Genomic DNA, 17,414 nt, shown 5'->3' with positions numbered 1-17,414 from the left:
GCAGGTTCTCATGGATCCTGGTGGAGCCTCCTGCCATGGTCCTGCTTGACTGCCATTGCCTCTGTCTGTCTGTCTGTCTGTCTGTCTGTCTGTCTGTCTGTCTGTCTGTCTGTCTGTCTGTCTGTCTGTCTGTCTGTCTGTCTGTCTGTCTGTCTGTCTGTCTGTCTGTCTGTCTGTCTGTCTGTCTGTCTGTCTGTCTGTCTGTCTGTCCGTCTGTCTGTCTGTCTGTCTGTCTGTCTGTCTGTCTGTCTGTCTGTCTGTCTGTCTGTCTGTCTGTCTGTCTGTCTGTCTGTCTGTCTGTCTGTCTGTCTGTCTGTCTGTCTGTCTGTCTGTCTGTCTGTCTGTCTGTCTGTCTGTCTGTCTGTCTGTCTGTCTGTCTGTCTGTCTGTCTGTCTGTCTGTCTGTCTGTCTGTCTGTCTGTCTGTCTGTCTGTCTGTCTGTCTGTCTGTCTGTCTGTCTGTCTGTCTGTCTGTCTGTCTGTCTGTCTGTCTGTCTGTCTGTCTGTCTTCTTCTCTCTCTCCCCCCCCCCCCCCCCCCCCTCTCCCTCTCTCTCTCTCTCTCTCTCTCTCTCTCTCTCTCTCTCCAACTGGTCGAGACAGACGACCACCCACCTAGAGCCGGAGGATCTGTCCTAGGTTTCTGCCTTTAACAGGCAGTTTTTCCTTGCCCTTGTCGCCAAGTGCTTGCTCATGGTGGTACTGTTGGGTCTCTGTAATTAATGTTAAAGAGTTCGGTCTAGACCTGCTCTATTTGAAAAGTGTCCTGAGATAACTTCTGTTATGAATTGGCGCTATACAAATAAAATTGAATTGAATTGAATTGAATAGATCTCATCTTAATCCTCAGCATAATCTTCCCTTCTCTGATTAAACCTTAGAAGATCACATCACATGTACTCAGTATTCTTGAAGCACTCATAATCTGATAGATCTCACCAAGGCACTCAAATTTCATTGCTATGACTAACACTACATTTTGTCCTTTCTCTTCTATGATGAAATCCCTGCATCATCGCTCCAACCCATCGGTTGGCTCCCTTGTTCATCGTCGTTAGTTGCAACCCATGGCAAGATCCCGGTTCTGCTTAAGCTATGTGATCTCTGCTGAGCTGTGGCCTAACGCAAACACTATCCCTTCACTATCTAAGATTGGCGCAGCTACAACCGCAGCTGTCCATCTGCCCGCATCAACCAATCTACCAAGGCTAATGTCAGGCTCCACAAGAAGGGATTTTGACCATGCAAAACTCATGAGCTCCTGCTCCCCTTAATGCATTTAAAATATTTATCTGCTGACACCCCAACTGGTCGAGGCAGACGACCTCCCACCGAGAGCCGAAGGGTCTGTCCTAGGTTTCTGCCTCTTAAAAGGCAGTTTTTCCTTGCCCCGTCGCCAAGTGCTTGCTCATGGTGTTACTGTTGGGTCTCTGTAAATGTTGTAATGTTATAAGGAGTTCGGTCTAGACCTTCTCTATTTGAAAGTGTCCTGAGATAACTTCTGTTATGAATTGGTGCTATACAAATTGAATTAATTAATCATATATTTGCTTATCAGGTGGTTGCTGGGTTTAGAGTATCTATATCTTTGCTATATGGAGAATGTTCCCGCATAATACTTGCTATGTAGTATTATAGTATTAGCATTACTGGGGCCAAGGTGCTTCAGGGAATGGCCACACGGCAGCTGGTGCCAAGGTCCACACACAGCAGTTCACTAGATAGTGTATTCCACTGGGGCCAAGTTGCTTCAGGGGAATGCCCACATGGCGGCCAAGGGGCCAAGCCAAGGTCACACATAGCAGTTTCGTCACTAGATAGTATATTCCGCGGCGGTGTAAGGTCCACACATAGATTGTTTCACTGATGGCAATCTTATTGTACATTCATTTTAATACAATTAACTCTTCCAATCAAGGTGAGAGGCAAGCCCATCCATCTACGTAAATCATCCTCAATCTTACTGAGCAGTAGGAGGTAATTCAATTTGTACAGGTTTTTGAGGTTGTTGTCTACAAATATCCCAAGGTATTTTATACCATCCATAGGCCATCTAAATGGACTTGTGCACTGGAGTTTGGAGTTATCAAAATTTGTCAATGGAATAACTTCACTTTTCCAAATTCACCTTGTAGCCTGAAATACTACCATAAGTATTTAGTACAGTTTGTAATTTGGAAAGAGTTACCAGGGTCTTTTAAGTACAAAATAAAGTCATCTGCCAGAAGATTAATCTTATGAACTGTCTGACCCACCTGAAAGCCCTCTATATCAGGATCTTGTCTAATTGCTTCAGCTAAAGGCTCAATTGCCAAGACAAAAAGTGCTGAGAGAGAGCGGACAGAGGGCATCCCTGTCAACTTGATCTGCTCAAAGGGAATGTAGATGAAATCTGTCCATTGGTGTTGATTTTTGCCTGGGGTTTATGGTTGTAACGGGGGGGGGGATGAACCCAATAGCAGCACACGGGAAACACTGAAATCAGTGATAATGAATTTATTGTGGCACAGGTGAATCTAGAACAGTGAACAAAATGGTGTCTTCTTTCTTCGGGTGGAAATGGCAGGGAGTGAGGACTAAAGGTAGGGAGGAGGACAGCAAAGGGTTGCCTGTGAATCTTAGGGAGTAATGGAGAGGGGAAGAGACCAGGGAAAGCGGACACTCACTCAGGGGATAGTGGGATGATGGACTCTTCCTTGAAGGTGGTAGGGGGTTGCAGACAAAACCGCAGACGACTCAAAACAGGAATCAGATCAGTGTCCAAAGGTCCAGGGATCAGACAAGAGCAAAGGTCAGGAAACAGGCAGGGTCAGGAAACAGGGGATCAGTCCTAATTCACAGGCTGGAGAGTCACACATAACAGTGGAACAATCTGGCAGGTAGCAGAGGGTGAGTGAGGCTGTAAATACTGTGGTGACCAGGTGGAAGCAGTTGCGCTAATGAGGGGGTGTGACTGCAGGAGTGGCTGAGCAGGGGTGGAAATTTCCACTGCAGGTGAGTGTGAAGGGAAAGGAGGGGTGTGGCTATGAGCAGCGCAGGAGAGAGGCAGATTAGACTGTGACAATGGTATAGAGTTTGAACTCAATTAATAAATAATGGGCCGAACCCAAACACTTTAAATAAATATTCAGCGTCTAAAGCCACAGCTATACTGGGTTCCGTTTCAGATTTTGTAAAATTAATAATATTAAAGAGCCTACATAGGTTATTAGCTGAGGAGCGCTTTGAAATAAAGCCACACTGGTCTGGATTTATTAGTTGTGGCAGGTATTAGCCAAGTCTGTTAGCCAGGGCCTTAGGAATTAATTTACAATCTGTATTTAACAATGCAATTGTTAAACAATGAATTGGGTGCATAAAAATTTAAGAGAGTCCAGGGTTCAATTCACTAAAACATATCTCCCCAATGTATCAATAAGGGTTTCTCCAATTGTTACAGGGGTGTTCTTATTTATCAAAATGGCCACTCCCCTGGCTTTAGTGTTAAAGGATGATGATATTACATGCCCTACCCAATTCCTTTTCAATTTTCTATGTTCCAGGGGTGTCAGATGGGTTTCCTGTATAAAGGCAATGTCTATTTTCATTTTTTTCAAATGTGTTAAGACTCTCTTTCGTTTAACAGGTCCATTTAACCCATTCACATCAAAGCTCACAAATTTCACCACCCTGTTCATCGATAGCAAATAATGTTATAGAAATATTGCCCCTTCCATAAGACAAATGTGTTCCTTGCAACCAAGTAGTGTAAAGTAAAGCACTGACCGTATGAAAAAACAGCGAAAGACAAAAAAAAGAGAGCAATAACACTCCCACCCGCCTTGTGCCTCCCCTAACCTGGCACATAGCATCCCGTATTCATCTCATCAGGAGCTACTGGGCAAATAACTACAATATGTTACCACTAGCCCCCTCTCTGCGACATTATAGTAACATAAACTATATGATACTGCAATATAAAGCAATTAAAGCAGTGGAAATATGAACAGTATCAGCACCACAGGCTGTGTGAACATGGCAGCAGTTCAAAGTGGGCCATTGTAATATAGTGTATATACACAAAATGCAGAGAGGCCCCAGTGCTGCAGCAGCTAGTTAGCTGCTTTGAACAAATAGTTGCCTCACCTCGGCACAACCGTGAGTTAAATGAAGAATGTCAGTGTATGGATCTACTCCCTTCTCGTACATTATTCCTTTCAAGGGACTTTGCCGCCTCCTTCGGGTCTGCGAAGATCTTGGGCGCTCCACCGTCTCGGGGGTAAACATAGAGCTTGGCCAGGTATCGCAGTGTGTTTTATTCCTTCATCGCGCAGGGCCTGTTGCACTTCTCTGAAAGTACGGCGCTGAGCCATGACCTCGCTGGTGTAATCCGGGAAGATAAGGACCTTGCCTCCCTTGTACTCCATGGACTGTTGTCTGCCGAGGCGAAGAATCAGCTCCTTCTCCTGAAAGTGATGAATGTGCACCAGGATGGTACATGGTCTGGCGCCGGCGGCCGGCTTTGGCTGGAGGGAGCGGTGTGCTCGGTCGATTTTGACTGGATGCGGAAAGTGTTCCTCACCGAGCAGGTCGGGGATTAGTCTGGAGATGAATTCAGTGGGTCTACCTTCCTCCTCACCTTCTTGTATCCACACAATTTTGATGTTGTGCCTCTGAGAGCGGGCCTCCAGGTCAAGCACCTTGGTATGAAGCTGAGTGTTGCGTCCCGCCAGCTCAGTGCATTTAGCTTCAAGCGCTATCATGCGGACGTCAAAGTCGCTAGTAGCTTGCTCCTGGTTAGCCACACGGGCTTGCATTTCTGCCTACGAAGCTGCGAGTGACTAAAACTTAGCCTAAAAGGCATCGAAACGTTCATTAATGCAGCGCAGGACTGACTCTGACACCTCTTTGCACAGCTTCTTACACATACATAAGTTTTATCTGGAGGCATGTCCGACCTGGTGTGAGAATCGCTAGCAGAGCTGCAGCTACCGATGGTACTAGCTCCAGCTCTGGTAGCTTGGCTGTAGGTGGATTTGGCTTTGCTGGAGACGTTTGGCTTTGGCATTTTGGATTTTCAGTTTGATAGAGTTCTTAGGGAGGTATATACACACACAGTTGTGGTCTATGGGCAAAAAGGACGCGGTATATAGATGATTTTATAAGTAGCGGAGACGAGCACTGACTAAACACGTCTACATCCTTTGCATGCGCACTCGCATCCAACGAACCATCCCTTAGTTATGCTGCTATAGGCCTCGACTATCGGGGGATTTCCAATGATGCACTGAGCTTTTCTTTTCCTCTCTCTTTCTGCACTCATTCATGTCCCATTAATCAATGTTACTAACTTCACTTCTTCCCCGGAGTTCTTGTGCTTTCTCATCTCGCAGGTTCTCATGGATCCTGGTGGAGCCTCCTGCCATGGTCCTGCTTGACTCCCATTGCTAATGTCACTGATATTATTGTTATTATTATTATTACTATTATTATCACTACAGAAACTATTATTACTATATTCACTGCTCATTGTCACCCATCGTTGTTGTCGACGTCATCATCTTCTTCATGTTCATCATCATCAGTCACTACTATTAGTGTCGTTGTTGCTACTGTTGTTGCTGTGCTGTCTCTGTCTGTGTCCTTCTGTCGTTATGTCTGTTCTCTCTCTCTTTCTGTCTCTCTGTCTCTCTTTGTCCCTATCTCTCTCTCTCTCTCTCTCTCTCTCTCTCCCCCCAATTGGTCGAGGCAGACGACCACCCACCTAGAGCCCGGGTCTGTCCGAGGTTTCTGCCTCTCAAAAGGAAGTTTTTCCTTGCTGCCGTCGCCAAGTGCTTGCTCATGGTGGGAACTGTTGGGTCTCTGTAAATAATGTTATAAGGAGTATGATCTAGACCTGCTCTATTTGAAAAGTGTCCGGAGATAACTTCTGTTATGAATTGGCGCTATACAAATAAATAAAATTGAAATTGAATTTACTTTGTCACACCTTTGGAGAATGCTAGCAGCTAACTGCCCCTGTTATTTATTGCAGGCTAACATTAGTAAGGTGAATTAGTTAAGTAAGTTGGGAAATTTTGTAATGGATCGATTTGTTTTGAATTGTCCTTGGACAGAAGAGGTGCCAGGCATGTTGGATAAAAACGTTTTAAAAAACCAGCAGATCATATTGTTTTGAAAACTTCAATGGTGAGTTTAAATCAATTTTCAATAATTGATACGATTTGGAAACTGTGCTGACTTGATCACAATCTAAATCAAAGTCACTACAGAAAATATGTGTGTATTTAAAAAAAGACTGTAGCTGTGAGAAAAAAGAAATACAAACTTCAATTTCACTGAATCAAATTAGACACTTGTAGGGACTCAACTGCCAACGTCTTCACTTATTTATTTAAATATCCAGCCATATTATACATATTCTCTCTCTTTTCATATATTTTTCTTTGTTTAATTGACAAATTCCTTGTCTTTGAAAACCTACTTGGCAATAAACCTGATTCTGATTCTTAACTAGACTAGAAACAGCAGACTGTAGAAGAGAAGATAAAAACAGCTCATAAAGAAAAAACAATGATTCTTATATTCAGGTGATTTTACACCAATGAAAACATGCCTATGAATATAAAAATCAATTTCTGACAATAGATCTACCTCAATGTTACACACTGGACTTTCAATCATGTCGAACTAATCCATGGTAATGCATTTTATTTTAGTGCCTAATGCATAATGCTCTAACATGACAATTCTAGTCTGAGATTTTATTGATTGTTAAAAGATTTTTTTTGTTGTCCAAGTCCATGAAATCAATTTATGAGATAAAACCATATGGACTGTTACACAGACAGGGCCTTAGCATGTGTTTTTTTGACATTATTATGAAATCGCTCAATCTGCGTAAAAAAAGCTTTAAATCAAAGTATCATGTGTTACATGTGAGGCTTTTACTGTGAATAATTTATATTCCTCCAATTATTTATTTCAAACAGATTAAACAAGATATAAGAATCAATTTAGTTCATGTTTATGCTGTGTGTATTGTGTGTCTATCCACATGTTTGCTGATCCATGTCCAGCCTCAGCAGGACAGGGTGTAATTGTACAGCGTGTGAGCACTGCCACAGGGCTAAATGATGGTAATGGATCCAGAGACCCTCCATTATGTGAGCTGGGAGGACAGGCGAGACAACAGATTCCTGTACTGACGGAGCAGCACACAGTTTGACAGACACAGCTGCTGCTATGTCTTTAGTGTCCATAATGGAAGAATCCATTTATTTAACACACACCAAGTATGGTAAGTACGGTAAGTAAGTGAGGAACAGGATCACTGGACACAGGTGAAACTTATCAGGGCGGGGCAGACAAAACTGTAAAAAACGGACAGGAAGTGAAGTTAAACAAGACACATGAGGAAGGTTAAGCATTACAAAAACAAACATGAAATAACTAAACTCAAAACCACGAAAGCAAGAGACCTACAGTGTCATATTTTGAAGCAGGAAGCCACTGACCAAGCAGTATTTAATGAGCACCTTAGTGCTCCCAACACTCTCAACACCCTCTGTTCTGATTCTTGTAATGAAAAACTCCCCACCAAAAACTGAAGGAAGACCTTATGGTGTTCCTTATGGTCTGAATGTAAACAACCAATCCGAGCTGAGAAGGATATAAAAAAACTGTTGGTGGTTTGAAGATTTTTGATTGTTGAGTCTCATTCCCAGATTTGCTATTTGACGACCTCGGAATGAGACTCAACAATCGACTATCTTTCTTGGCTCTGACTGGTTGTTTTTGTTCAATACCATTAGGAGCACTAGGGCCAGCCAGAGGAACCTGATTTTTTCACAGATTATCTGTCTCATGTACCACTGTGATGAAGTTTCAGCAAATGTGAAACAAATATATTTTTTGAAAAGTTACCTACTGCAGCTTTAATCCACAACAACATTTTAGTAGTAAAGGGACAGTCAGTGTATCGTATGAAATGTTTTATGAAAGGAGAATTGTGTCACATTTTAATTGATAGACTGATTTCATTATGTAGTTGTAGTGTTCAGTATGTGTGAAAAACAGCAATAAATGTGAATGTAAAAAAGTGAAATAGAAAGAAAACATTTTTTACAAATCAGGGCATTTTTCAGTTTGCCAGGATGTTTGCATATGAGAAGCACACAGATGGTTTCAGTTTGTAGTGATTTCTAGTCTGGTGCCAGCATTTGTCTCTGTTTTTGGCACCCAGATTGTTTCATAGAAACATGGCAGTAGAAATAAGGCTGTACTGTATTTTCAGCAGGTACAGTGACAGTCCTGCAGATGGATTTATTATACCAATAAATCCACAGCACAGTGGATTTTGAATTCACACACATACAGCGTGTAGTTTGTGTTCCTTTTTCCTGATTTCTGAAAATAGTAAGTTTATGCTTTTAATATTTTTTAATAATACAAATTCTGTATATGTACAATGTGTTTTAAATATTTTTTTTTGTTGGAAAAAGTTAAGACACATATCACACGATGAAAAGGAAAGCATTGACAGCATTGAATGTTATGCCTCCGCAGTGTTTTGATATCAATCATACTGCTACCACTTTAACCAGCTGTGACAGCACACAAATTGTTAAGCAGGTGTACAGCTCTGTGTGCTTTTTTAGGGACGATAGCAGGGAAATCAAAAAGATGATTTTGATTACCGTGCTACATGTGAGTAATTTAGCTTTTCTGGGCACCCATTAGTTTCATTGGTTTAATTTCCTTCTGCCATTAAAATCAAACTAGTGGACACTTGAAACGTGTCTGGGTTGTGTAATCCAGCACAGAAAACCATAGGGGGTGTCGGAGAGGGGCTGCTATAGCTACCCCGATAAAAATTAATTACTACATTAATTAACCAAACCAATCTTTTTAGAATAAATAACACATGAACAGATTCAGCCAATGGGTTCAGCACGCATTAAATTTTTGACCCCATGTCCTCTTCTGGTTACCCAGAATGCATTCATCAGCGACATTGTGGCTCAGAGGCAGAGCGGGTCGTCCACTAATCTGAAGGTTGTTGGTTCGATCCCTGGCTTCTCCCGCCATGTGTCGAAGTATCCTTGAGCAAGCTACTGAACCCCAAATTGCTCCCGATGCTGTGCATCGGTGTGTGACTGTGTTAGTTTCTGTTTGATGTTTCTGTGTGAAATGTGAATGTGCGTGCACTTTGAGTGGTCGGAAGACTAGAAAGGTGCTATACAAGTTCAGGTCCATTTACCATTTACATTTTGGTGGATTATGCACAAAATCTGACTCCCTATAGTTATGTCTATACAATGCTCATTTGTATAATATCAGGTTTATTGTACTGAGTGCTGCTGATTCATTAGTCGAGGTGTGTGTAACGGGCAGCATGAGTTTGTGACCTCAAAATCTGAAGCTGAAATGTGCACTTTCTGCTTGTCCAGACTTTTATTCAGATTGTTTACATAGGTAAATGGTAAATGGACCTGTACTTATATAGCACCTTTTCTAGTCTTCTGACCCCTCAAAGCGCTTTATATGAGGGGCTGTCAGGGACATTATTCAGAATTACCTCTCACAAACACATGTAAAATGCTCTTACATACACTACTGAAACACTCTCACATAAACAACTGGAAGATTATTCGCTCGCACACACTACTGAAAAGCTCTCACACATACAACTGAAACGCTCTTATACACACTACTGAAAACGGCACGTTGTCATGAGCTGTATCTTGTATATGTGTTATTAGCTATGTGGTATGTGTATGCACCTTTATGTAATCTGGTGGAAAAGATAATATATTCCTTTATTTGTCCCACAATAGGAAAATTCCAATGTTACAGCAGCAAAGTGGATATAGAAAAAAACAGTATAAAAACCAGTAAGATCTTGCCTTGAAGTTGACTCTAATGACATTGTAACTGTGGCAGAGCTCTTTGAACTCACGTGTGTGTGTGTGTGCATGAGTTGCGGCCAATATTAAACTGTGGCAACCGTCGCATTAAACCCTAAATTTCAGAGCAACCTTGCTGAAAAGTTGATCAACCCCCTAGCACCAGCAAAAGATAATATCTGGCACCGCCCCTGCAGAGAACATCTACATTCATTTTTGTTATGAGGTACATTATAATTAAGAGGTAATGCAGAGCAGGCTTTGAACTCCAACTGCATTTACAAACTTGTAATAATATCACTGATAAAACTTAATTCAGATAAGATGTTCAACAGTGATGTCACAGGGTCCAGGAGTACACCTGTACATCAATGCAGTAAGGTGAGAAGTTAAACCACTGGTCAAAAACAACACTTTTAGAGACTTTAAAAACTGAATTAAAAGCACAATCCTCCATATTAAACAAAACATTTGTTTGCTGCTCCACACCATCCGGAACGGCACACAGAAGCATTTTCTGAAAACGCCTCTCCATCTCAAAATCCCACTCTGAATTTCAGTCCCAATACATCCCTGTACTGAGCTATGGGAAGGTGTGCGTTTGCAAAACTGGACTTTTGCAAATTACAGTGGGAGAGAATCTAAAGGGAATATCCCTGATCAATTATACGATGAAAATATAATAAAATAAACTGCATTATTTATATCAGAACAACTACCAGAACAATAACATGTGACTTTAAAAACCAGAAATAACTGAAGTTGAGTGGGTGGTGTAGCCTACAGGCAGCGAGTCTGAAGTGCCCACGGTGTCAGACAAGAGGCTGAGTACAGTCATCCATCAGGGTCTGGGTCAAGGTAGTCTCTGTGCTGATGTTTATAGACCCGGCTGTGATGGAGAGCCGTGGCTCTCAGGAGCCCTGGCTCATAGACAAGCTTATCTAACTGAGAAATGTAGTGATACAGCAGAGAAACACACTGCCTAGGTCTAGTTCCTATTTTATAGTTTGAATTTATTTAATACCTGGACAGGGATAACTAATATTGAATATGTAATGTCAGTTCTAGTGTTTTATAAAAGCTCCCTGAAAAGTCATCTTTACTTTCTTCATCTGAAGCATTTCCTCTGAAGATATTGGGGTTAGACATAGCATACATTCTTATATTGTGTTTTTCTTGAGTTTATATCCCCAAAAATGTCTGACTTGTATTTGTGCAAAGTTTGTCACTGGAGAGGTCTTTTCACATTGTTCTTTCTCCACTGTGCCCTTATACTGTAAGATTCTTTTAAAGGTCTAGTGTGTAGAATTTAGTGGCATCTAGTGATGTAGATACAGATTACAACTCGTTTATTTCACCCTCCCTTTTCAAGAGTGTAGGAGAAACTTTATTTTAACTTTCTTAAGTGACAAAACTGCATTAAACAACATATTTTTCATTGCAGAGTATATTTACATACTTGTAAAATGTGTCTGGAGGGGAACTTTAAAGTTGAACTTTTGTTATGAATTTGCGCTATATAAGTAAAATTGCATTGAATTGAATTTCCTATTCTTGCCGTTTGTGTCTGCAGTCAACACAGCTAGGCTCATTCTCCACCTTTATATATGTCATAAACTTTATTATTCATGTAGTACATTTAAAAAAAAACAACTACCACACATAATTATGATTCAAAGGCCAAGCTGATCTACACCTGCACACTGCTCTATTTAAAAAAGTGGGACAAAAGTGTATGCAGGCACACCAGCAGAGCTTCTGCTATAACTGATAGCCCACAGGAACAGTATCTCCTTATACCATGGCTATGAACGTCATATAGTGTACTCTCCAAGTCATTAACTTCAAAATGACGGCATTTTCTCTGGGTAAATGATCCACTATGCTGTTGGATATGCAATGAAGCCATTTCATCTGCAGCGATCCAACATCACCCACAGATAAGTACCAGGACCAGATTAAAGTCATTCATTTCACACTTGATATATGAATGCATTCTTTCCCTTTTTCCCTGGCTCTCTCCCCCTCTGATCTCCTCACACATGACGATAATGAATTTCACACACACTGGCTGAGACCGGGATCTCCAATCTAAAATGTGGGTGTTTGGAATTAAGGATTATGGTAGTGCGATGGCCACACTGCAGCTGCATTTCAGCTTTATCCTCCATCAACGTCAGCTGGGAAGAATTGAATGTGTCCACCTCCTTCTCCTCCGAGCTGAGGCGAGGCACATCTCTAGGCTTGCCCTTCTATCTCTCTGCTTCAGAGACATTACTGAGCTCAGGCTCACTGTCCCTGCCAGCAAGCAGCATCAAGTCACTCACACTAAGAAGTGCCTTATGTGCATGCAGATGAGGATGATGGTGAAGAGGCAGCCCAGTGGCACTCAACAGCACTCCGAGCATCAACTGATCCTGCTGCAGAGTGCCTCAGTGAGACGACTTTTTTTACCACTTGAATGCAATTCAATCCCTGAGCTCTCTTTCTCTCGTTCTATCATTCTCTTTCACACCCATATACCAGTTGTGAATCTGTTCCAGCAATATGTACCTGCAGCAGGCTGTGAGCTTGCGTCACAAAAATTGTGAAAAAATGTTAAAGTCGCTACAACAAAAAATTCAAACAAATGTGTCAAAAACATTTGTCATAATTGACAAAACACAGAATGAGAGAATCCAATACAATAAGAATTTTGAAATCGAGCAATTGCTCAAATGCTCCTGTGGATAGGCCAGTACAATATATGGATGTGCATTTTTCTATTCCACACATAGATCTTGTTAAATGTTACACAGTTACTATTGAGTTTTATTCCTCCTTTGATTGATTCTGATGATTAAGAGTTCATGACAGATCAGTGTTTATGAGACACTTACACACTTAATTCGCCAATGTTTCCGCTGCTTACTCTCCAGTGAATTGACTGACAGTTAACTACAGTTTTTCTCTAACCATATTACTTTGGCCACAGATCATACGTAGCAGTTCAAAATTAATCTTCTTATTTAGCCTATTTAAAGAAGAAGTGTTGCACATCCAATTAATGTAGCTGTGAATGTATTTATTAACAACAAGACAACATCTTTACACTGGGCTTTCGTGAGAATTCTGACATCCATTAAACCTGCCTTGAAGTGTCCTACTGCGCAGGTTATCCTACCAACAGTCAAGTTTCAATCAAAATGCAATTGGTGGTGAAGTGAAACAATTTCCAGAACTACATAGATTTTTTTTTCAGGATATTTGGTCAATTTAATAAATTTCCTGGTGTTTCCATTACTGGAAAACTAGTTTTCTAGGGCACATGGGAACCCTGTGGGCTCTCAAGTGTGACACTGATGTGTGGTGCCTTGCTCTGAAAAGTTAAATTTTTTTATGCATGGCTAAGTAAAAAGTGACGCATGAAGCAAAAGAAGAGTGCACGCCAGGGGAAGACAATGGTGTTGCTGGAAATGCTGGATATATTGTGAGTGAGTGAGCCCCTTTTGTCTTTAAGATAAAAATCAGACTAATTTCTTATCCCTGCATGTTACTTCTTACCATGTTCATCATTTCTCATGATCATTTTATTTTATTCTTCCATTATCAGTGTAGCTTTGCTTTGATTTTGTAAACACTGGTACAAGCTGAAGCTCTTATAATATTTGTGATCATGAATGTGCCAATCAGTGTGTGGGAAGCCATGAGTTCATGTGGAGAATGTATTCCCTTTATCACCAGCTGTTTTATGTTCTATATTTAATGTCAGCGTCTGTATTTACTTTGACATTTTGAAGAGAATACTGGAGTCAGACTTTGTGCTTTCCTTGGAAACAGACAAGTACAGTAGATAGAGTTCAGTGACTAAAAAGGCTTTAGCACCCTTTGATGTCAAAGATACATGAAAGGCACAAAGCAAACTCAAACACAAAACATAAAAACAATCCCAATCTTCTTTTGAGATATGCTGTGAAATCACTGCTTTGTATGGCTTTATCGCCAAACATTGAATGCCATCAACAAGATATTTGACATTTGTTTGATCAGAAAAAGCAAACTGAGTTTTTATTTTGAGACTCCCGCAGCACTCAACAGTAGCTTTTCACAATGGTGTCAATACAAAGTCACACTGACATTGAAATAGCACTTTGTCATACAAGCACCATAATTATGTTTCATGCCAGGCCTTGTAAATCTATAACTTCCACCTTTCTGCAGGACAATATGAACAAGAAACAATTCACTTTCTCTTGAGGGACCACTGTAGTGTGCAAGACATGGACATGTGACTTACAGGGGCTAGATCTACCGCTACCTGAGTAGTGCACAGATCACTGGCTGTGAGCTAGAATAAGCCTATCTGTAAACCTAAGCACTCAAAGTAAAATTTTTTGATGCACCAACACGAGGGCTTTCTCCTGGAAAAATACTGCTTCATCCCCAGTGCTGCATCTCAGTGTCTTTATAGCTCACACTGACAGATACTAATGTTACCAAAGCACCAGTCCATCACAAGAGACAAGCTGTCTGTTGGTTTTTTCCTTTCATTGGACAAAACGTCCCAGTGTAGTAATTACGTAAGTGTCCTACAGTAACGAGAGTATTTCAAAGTTGCACTAGAGACAGTCCTCCCAAGAAGAACAACAGAAGCAGTGGTTTCAGCAAGTCCCCCCGAACGACATCTGTTTACTTTCAAGTGACAGTGCTCACTAGCAGCCGTAGGAATTATTAAACCAATTGGCTCGGCCAATCGACATGCTGGGACATGCTTACATGGGACATGAACAGCGACCCCCTGGGTTAGTCCCATATTTGGTTGAGCCATCCATTCACCTCCCCATGTGGACTTTTTAGCTCATTATAGTACATCATCTCACTTTGACAGGGGACAAAAGTCCTCACTACACCTTTAGGATTCTGTGTAGTGTGACTAATACACGCACAATTAGAACTATGTAATGGCACTCCCTTGAGAGGTGTAAGGGTTTATCAGGACAGAGTCCCTGTTATATGGAGACAGTCTTGTTAGCCATGAGGCCCTGCTTCATTTCACTGACTCAGTAGAAAAGGTCACTTGCTAATGTGTCTTCATCTTCAGCGCTCTGGTTGAGTTGCTCCCTCCTGGGAACATTATGACGTTTAAAGGCCCTACACTCCAACAGTGCACACACAAAGGTTTTTTACTTGTTTTGCCTGAATACACCTCTTTACAGAACTGTATGAGCATGTATAGACTGCACTGACATTTTCCTCACTGTCCATGAATAGGAATTATGATGGGAGCAAAGGAGGAAGTCAGGTGACGTTGTTGTAGAGTGACAAATACTGTAAAAGGAGGAGGTTGGGGTGCATGGATGGCTCAGTAACCACACAGTCAATGTTGTTTTGTTTAAACCACATTAACCTTAATGAAGTAGTTTTAATCCATACCATGATCCGGAAAACTAAATAGGATGTTCTTGTGCCTAACCAAACCGTCACCATAGCATTATCACTTCATTCAGTGGATTTATTTTCCAACAGTAAACAGTTTTAGAAGGCACAGACAAATGATCCTGCTGCAACACGTTCTCACTCCCATCTTGTCAAATACGGAAGCTTGGTTAGTGGTCCTATGCTTCAACATCAGGTCTCCTTAGGTATCCTCTAGCATCAGATATTTATTTGCAGAGCTCCATGGTTAGCAACAATTAATATGCAGTTAGATTTTCAAACTAAAACTTGCTGAGAAACATTTCACAGTCAGTTTGAATGGTCACTGTATTGGTTTAGGCACAAAAGTGGTAAGGTTTAAAAAAAAAATTGTGGTTGGACCAAAATAAATACGTAATGACTTTTGATTGAAAGTCTTGTGTTTGTTTGATCCTATCCATCCACCCAAGCCTCCTCTGTATGCAGACTTTCTCACAATTTATACTATGTCACCTGACTTCAATGGCACATCAAAACATTACATCAGACGGGCACATCCAGAAATGACACTACAGGGTACCTCCTCTGTCCTAGTTCAAAGATTAAGATTAGATCAAGATTCCATATTTGACGACTTGGGAGAACGAGCAGCCTGCTGATTGAACACATTCTGCCATTTAATTTGGAGAACTTCCCATCCATAACCCCCAATTATTGGTAAAACTGTAACATTACCCACCCTCATAACATAAGCCTCTTAGGCCGGAGATATACTTCCTTTTAACTACGTGTTTGCGTACACAAAACAAACCACAACCAAACTAAATGCAGTGGGATAATCAAACATAAAAGCTGTATTAACAGAAAGGACAAATTGTACACCTCTGCCACACATTTTATTCATCAAGAACACAGACTTGAAGTTCTGGGCAATTTAACTCATCACATCCACAAGTGGAGGTTGTGATCTTGATCAAACAAACAGAAGCAAGATGGAAATTTAGTCTGGACACAGTGTTCTTCATGCCATCATGCCACAGTGTATTTGTGCACAGATTAAATTTCATTTAATTTGCATTTGACGACTACACTTGAGTATACCTGTTTGGGAAACTTTTTTTCCTCTTTCTCTTGTGGATTCTTGGAATCTATTTATATATTATTTGTAAAAATCTCCACCATTTTTATGGTTTAGGACTCTGTAACAGAATGCTCAAAAGGTTGTCCTTCAAAACTGAAACTGTGAAGGCTTAAAAAACTGCCTCTAAAATATTCTGTATTGTTTAAAAGTACCACGACATGAAATAAATTGAATGGAACATGACTGATATTCAAAAAATGACGTACAGATTCAACATCATACATGTTACATTGCTTTTAAAACAGAAGAATGAAACAATTTCTGTTTGATCACTTTCAATATTTTTTATTAAAAAGCTGTAAATTTCTCCTTTTTTTTTACAGTGTAAAAGGTCACAATTTCAACTTAAGTTAAAAAGAAGGGAAATTTGAAAAAAAGAAAGATGCATAATATAAAAAGAACTAGAATAGAAGAAGAGCAACAACATCCATACAAAATGGTCCACTAGAATCAAAGAAACCACATGACTGTGTTGGAAAAAAGATAAAAACCACAAGTTTAGAAAAGTTATGTCTCAGAACAAGCTCAATTGAGGAAAGATGTGGAATACACAGCAGGATACGGAACATAAATACTAACATGAAGAACATGAATGTCACTATTCACAAAACAGAGTATAAAAATGTAACTTGTAATTCAGAACAATAACATGAAATATACCTAATTTTAGTAAAATGACATGAAGAAGCAATAACAGTTATCTGAGGAGTAAAATAAACATTTATCGTAAACACTCACACAGTGCACAGTCATAAGAAAATAGACAGCAGTAATGTAGAATATGACCAAAAGGATATACATATATATATATATATCAATTTTCTTTTCCTTTAAATATACTAGGATAGTGTAGTTCTTGCGATGCACATTTGAGCAGATTTTCTGTTTTTAGAGTCCTGAATATTCTGTATGATGTCTGTTTTCAAGCAGCAACATGGGTGGCCATTTCATTAGCAATGAGAGGAGTTACATATTGATTTAAAGTGCTGCTTTTTG

Source organism: Dicentrarchus labrax, unplaced genomic scaffold, assembly GCF_905237075.1.
Source record: "Dicentrarchus labrax unplaced genomic scaffold, dlabrax2021, whole genome shotgun sequence".
Lineage (NCBI taxonomy): Eukaryota > Metazoa > Chordata > Actinopteri > Moronidae > Dicentrarchus > Dicentrarchus labrax.
The sequence above is the reverse complement of the archived record's forward strand: the minus strand, read 5'-3'. Positions refer to the sequence as shown.